This window comes from Balaenoptera physalus (assembly GCF_965194825.1).
Source record: "Balaenoptera physalus genome assembly, chromosome: 7".
Taxonomy (NCBI): Eukaryota; Metazoa; Chordata; class Mammalia; order Artiodactyla; family Balaenopteridae; genus Balaenoptera; species Balaenoptera physalus.
In genome coordinates this window covers 72,160,303-72,166,302 of record NC_138886.1, presented here as the reverse complement: position 1 = coordinate 72,166,302, position 6,000 = coordinate 72,160,303, and the positions used below count along the sequence as shown (strand labels likewise).

The 6,000-nt window shown below is 39.5% G+C and overlaps 1 long non-coding RNA gene across 1 annotated transcript in view; it reads left to right on the top strand.

Moving 5' to 3' along the window:
- Window positions 1-408: 408 nt before the first annotated feature.
- The window catches only part of LOC309664791, a 324,842-nt gene continuing 319,250 nt past the window's right edge, over window positions 409-6,000 (top strand). The window contains exon 1 of the long non-coding RNA XR_014266050.1: window positions 409-1,304. This is a non-coding gene — a long non-coding RNA (uncharacterized lncRNA). The remainder of the gene's footprint in view (window positions 1,305-6,000) is intronic.

The window sequence follows — 6,000 nt, the reverse complement described above, 5'->3', positions numbered from 1 at the left end:
ACACAAAAATAAACTCAACATGGATTAAAGACCTAAGTGTAAGGCCAGACACTATCAAACTCTTAGAGGAAAACATAGGCAGAACACTCTATGACATAAATCACAGCAAGATTCTTTTTGACCCAGCTCCTAGTGAAATGGAAATAAAAACAACAATAAACAAATGGGACCTAATGAAACTTAAAAGCTTTTGCACAGCAAAGGAAACCATAAACAAGACCAAAAGACAACCCTCAGAATGGGAGAAAATATTTGCAAATGAAGCAACTGACAAAGGATTAATCTCCAAGATTTACAAGCAGCTCATGCAGCTCTATAACAAAAAAACAAACAACCCAATCCAAAAATGGGCAGAAGACCTAAATAGACATTTCTCCAAAGAAAATATACAGATTGCCATCAACATCATTAATCATTAGAGAAATGCAAATCAAAACTACAATGAGATATCATCTCACACCGGTCAGAATGGCCATCATCAAAAAATCTAGAAACAATAAATGCTGGAGAGGGTGTGGAGAAAAGGGAACACTCTTGCACTGTTGGTGGGAATGTAAATTGACACAGCCACTATGGAGAACAGTATGGAGGTTCCTTAAAAAACTAAAAATAGAACTACCATACGACCCAGCAATCCCACTACTGGGCATATACCCTGAGAAAACCATAATTCAAAAAGAGTCATGTACCAAAATGTTCATTGCAGCTCTATTTACAATAGCCAGGACATGGAAGCAACCTAAGTGTCCATCATCGGATGAATGGATAAAGAAGATGTGGCACATATATACAATGGAATATTACTCAGCCATAAAAAGAAATGAAATGGAGGTATTTGTAGTGAGGTGGATGGAGTTAGAGACTGTCATACAGAGTGAAGTAAGTCAGAAAGAGAAAAACAAATACAGTATGCTAACACATATATATGGAATCTAAGGGAAAAAAAAAAAAAAAGGTCATGAAGAACCTAGTGGCAAGACGGGAATAAAGACACAGACCTACTAGAGAAGGGACTTGAGGATATGGGGAGGGGGAGGGGTAAGATGTGACAGGGTGAGAGAGTGGCATGGACATATATACACTACCAAATGTAAAATAGATAGCTAGTGGGAAGCAGCCGCATAGCACAGGGAGATCAGCTTGGTGCTCTGTGACCACCTAGAGGGGTGGGATAGGGAGGGTGGGAGGGAGGGAGACACAAGAGGGAAGAGATATGGGAACATATGTATATGTATAACTGATTCACTTTGTTATAAAGCAGAAACTAACACACCATTGTAAAGCAATTATACTCCAATAAAGATGTTTAAAAAAAAAAAAAAGACCAATAGTTAATAAAGTGGAGAGGCTAAAACTGCCTTGGCAGAACATGGAGAAAAAAATAATAGAGGCTCAAAGATCAGGCATGCTAGAATGTCTGTATTATATAGGGATATAGAAAACATCAGGTGACTGTATTAACTAGAAAGGCTCAGAAGATATTCTCTTTACTACAGTGAGCAATGTGAGGGGGCCACCGGCATCACTGAGAAGCTCAATAGTGGCTCTTCCCTGTGGGCCAAGGTTGAAACCTAAGGGAAACTTTTATGGAAATAGGCTTTCTAGTGTCAGTGACTATGATAGGATTACAGAATAATAGAGGTCAGGAGATAACACTTAACTGTCAGAGGCCAGGTGGGTGCAATTACATATGAGCTTGAAAAAAAAAAGTCCTAAACGGCAACTAGGAAGTTCTGACCCATAGGGATGTGTGGTGATGGCTGAGACCATGGAGTTCCCAAGGGTGAGATGGCTGGGTAGCCAGTGAGGGCGTTGTTAATATACATAACAGATAAAGATCAAAAGTGGGTGAGCAGAAAGCAGATGATGTCAGTCAGAGCAGCAATAGAGAATCATGATCTGTTGCTCAATTTTCAGTCTTGAGCCTGTTCCAGATCCAAAGTCCACCAATTAAAAGGGAGGGTAGGACCTCCTGAGGAAAGATTTTGCAATGCCACTGCAAGTAGATATAGTAATGATTGTCCCAATTCTTTCCCAAAGGACTATGGCCATTTATCAGAGTAACTGTACACTGTAGAGAAAAGAATATCCAAATCATTTAGGGGATGTGGGATATAGTGTATGAACAAACACTGGTACCAAAGAAACTCAAATCACCCACCCTTCTTAGAATGGGGGTGTGCAGAAGACAACTGGAAAATGAAGTCCTGGTCCAGATTTATCTCACAATGTGACCAATGGATCCCTGAACTCACTTGTTATTTCCCCAGTCCATGAGTACACAGTCAAGATTGACGTACTTGGCAGCTCATATTCTGTGGTAGATTAGGTTATCATTCAAAGAGATTTACCACTTCCTTTTCTCACCTCCATAGCAAAGTATAGTTGCCTTTGCCATAAGACTTGCTTTGGCAAGTGGGATATTAGCCAGCATGATACAAGCAGAGACTTGAAATGTTATTATGCAGTTGGACTTGTTCTCTTTCGCTTCTGCCATCACCCTGAGAAGAGGTTTTTCTATGTTGCTTCTGCCACTTCAGCCAGAGCAAAAGAATGAACACATGTGGAACAGAACCAAACCCAAGCCCAGCCAGACACACAGAGCTTGATGCACAGCTGCCCAACTCAGCCCAGCCTAAATCAGCTGACCCCCAGCCAACTCACAGACAAATAAGCAAAAATAAACAATTGCTATTTTAAGGTACTGAATTTTGTGGTGTCTTGTTGGATAGTGATAGACATAAGATTCCTAAAAATAGATTCCTAATATTAGTTTTATAATGTGACAATGGGCAGTAAATAAACTGTGGGAAAAAATGCTGATTAAACTGTCATATGAGGCTCAAAAAATGGTAACCTATGTTATGTGGCAGCAACATTTAAAACTGTTGCCTACAAAATATGTGCACAATGAGTAAGTATAACTAGAAGGAGAAATCAATGGAAATTTTTTAAAGAACGGGTGGTTGCTACTAGCACATTTGATAAGGTACTATAAGAATGAGATATGCTTAGAAAAGAATTGGCTACTTTGCAAACTGTCTTAGGGAGGCTACTGAAACCCATAAACGGCAGCATTGAAAATTTTAACTATTTTCCAACAAATAAAGGCTTTGTTATAATATCCTTTATAACACAACTGCACCAAATCCAGGAGTTTCCAGACAGACATACTTTCAGAGTAGTACCCTTTGTTAAGACTTGTGATAGAATTAGATTGGAGCCTTGTTGATTCTCTCAGCTCGATGAAAGAATTTCTAGAATGATTTAGGCAAGATCTCACAAAATCATGACGTGTCTAATAAATACATAATTGACTCTAGGAGGAGAATTATGTCCCCAAACAGAATTGTATGAGTCAATGTAACTCAAATATATTGAAAAAGTACAAAATTCTTGAGAAATCTGTATTTATTAAAACACTGCCAACATGGACTAAATGTTATTGACTGTTTGAAATGTAAAAAGACCTTTCAGTCTACAACTTTCCGTAGTCAAGAAGGAGGTTGAGAAAGTTGCCTAGCCACAAAAAAGGCATATTCTACAATGCTTTCTTCAGAAATGATAGATGAGGACACTAGAAAATAGCTTTAGAAATCTGAGCTAATAAGAGCCATGGAGAATAAAAGGCTTGGAAGCCACTTCCAGGAAATAAAATCACAGACTAAACAAGCCACATCCTTATCCTAGGGAAAGGGTCCTGACAAGTTTTGTTCAGAGGGATATCAAAAATACTATGAACTAGTTAATTTGTGTTCCTATTTTTCCCTTTTCAAATGGGGATGTTTCTTGGGTCTTTCCTGCCCCTGTTTCACCCACTGTGTATTGAGTATATGTGGGTCACACAATTTTTTAGTTCATGATTCTCCAGATCAAGAGGAGCAACATCTGGATCATAAATTCCTGGTGACCCTGATGCCATGATTAACCAAGAGTTTGGGGAGTATTAAATGGGGGTAACTGTATTTAGCAGCTGGGAGGGGTACCAATACTTATGAACAAGAAAACAGATTGTGGTAGATTCATTTATTCTGCCCCTTGACTTGTGGCACAGCTATGGGATTAGCTTGGCCAATGGGATGTTATCAAACATGAAACTAGCAGAGGATGAAAATGTGCTTGCACAGCTGAGCTTTCCTTCTTGCACTCTGCCATTGCCATGAGAGGAAGACTCTGTAGGGAAGCTGCTACCCCTCAGCCTGCCCTAGGTTAAAAAAACACATGAAAGAGACCTCAGCCCAACCAGCAGTGAGGGGCTAGAAACCCTACCCAAGAGCTCACAGAGTGTCTGCTTTATTTTCATGAGCTCTCACATAATATTGCCTCTAATAAGCCACTCACTTTCTGGTGAAGGAAGTTCAACAATACAGTAATGAATACAGAGTCCACTGGTTCTTCCATTAGTTAAAAAAAACCCTCCCACCTGATTAAAATTTTTAATAATCTCATAGAGGTATGATTAAGGGATTAGATTGGGCCTAACAGCTTGTACAGTTCTTGTGCTATCCTTTAAGATGTATTATATGCTTTGAACAAAAAGTCATTATATCTTGAGCCATCCCTGAAAATTAAGAATCGAGGCATACAAGTAGAAATGCACCTCTCACCATCAGTCTCAGAGACCCAGTAGGAGAAATATGTTTCCATGCCCACAAATTTGGCTCTTCTAGATCAGAAGTCCTTCTTGCCAGCAAGAGATGTGAAGGGACTTTTATCAGGGAACAGAATAAGCATTCCACTGACCTTAAAGCTATGACTACCACATGATCATTGGGTAGACCCCCATGACAGGGAACTATATCCAATCTCCTGGGACAAACCATAATGGGAAATAATATAAAAAGAGAATGTATATATGTGTGTAAAACTGAGTCACTTTTCTGTACAGCAGAGATTGGCACAGCAATGTAAATCAACTCTACTTCAACTAAAAAATCAATTTAAAAACAGATCATATCATGTGCAAACAGTGACAGTGTTAAGTCTTCCTCTCTGATTTAGATGTCTTTTATTTCTTTTTCTTGCCTAATTGCTCTGGCTAGAACTTTCAGTACTATGTTGAATAGAAGTGACAAGAGTGGGCATCTTTGCCTTGTTAAAAGTCAAAGATTGTATGGTAGCTGGCCCTCAAGATGGCCTCCAGTAATTCTTGTTTCTGGTATTCACAACCCTTGAGTGTAGACTGATTTAGTGATTCACATCCCTCCCACTTGGAAAATGCACTTATCTACTCCCAAGGCTCTTAAAAGTCTTTAATCATCAGCTCAGAATCCTGAATCTTTTTATCTAAATTGGGTTCAGGTGCAGATAAGGTAGCCAAAGTATAGCTCCTCTGGGTATGTGGACCTGTGAAACTAAAAAGACAAATTATCTGCCCCACATACACCCAACATCCAATAGCAAGACAGGCATAGAATAACTGTTTATGTTAGCTTTCTATTGCTGTATAACACATTACCACAACTTAGCTACTTAAAATAACACACATTTATTATTTCAGCCTCTGCAGGTGAGGAGTCCAAGTATGGCTTAGTGGGACCCTCTTCAAGGCTGCTAACAAGGTATTGACCAGGGCTGAGTTCTCATCTGGTAGCTCAACTAGGGAGGGATCTGCTACCAAGCTCAGTCAGCTACTGGCAGAATTCATTTCCTTGCAGCTATATGACCTTAGGACTTACTTCTTGCTGGTTATCAGAAGGAGGTCACTCTCAGCTCCTAGAGACTGCCCACTGTTCCCTATTACATGGCCCTCTACATAGGCAGCTCAAAACAGGACAGGCTGCTTCTTCAGAGCCAGATGACGAGCAAGAGATAATCTACTAGCAATATAGAGTTTTAAAAATATAACTTAATCACAGGAGTGATATCCCATAAATTTTTCATATTCTGTTGATTGGCAGCTAGTCACAAGTTCTGCTCACACTGGAGTTTACAAAAAGATATAAATACCCAGGAGTTAGGGATCATGGGACCATCTTTGAGTCTGTTCACTACAACAGC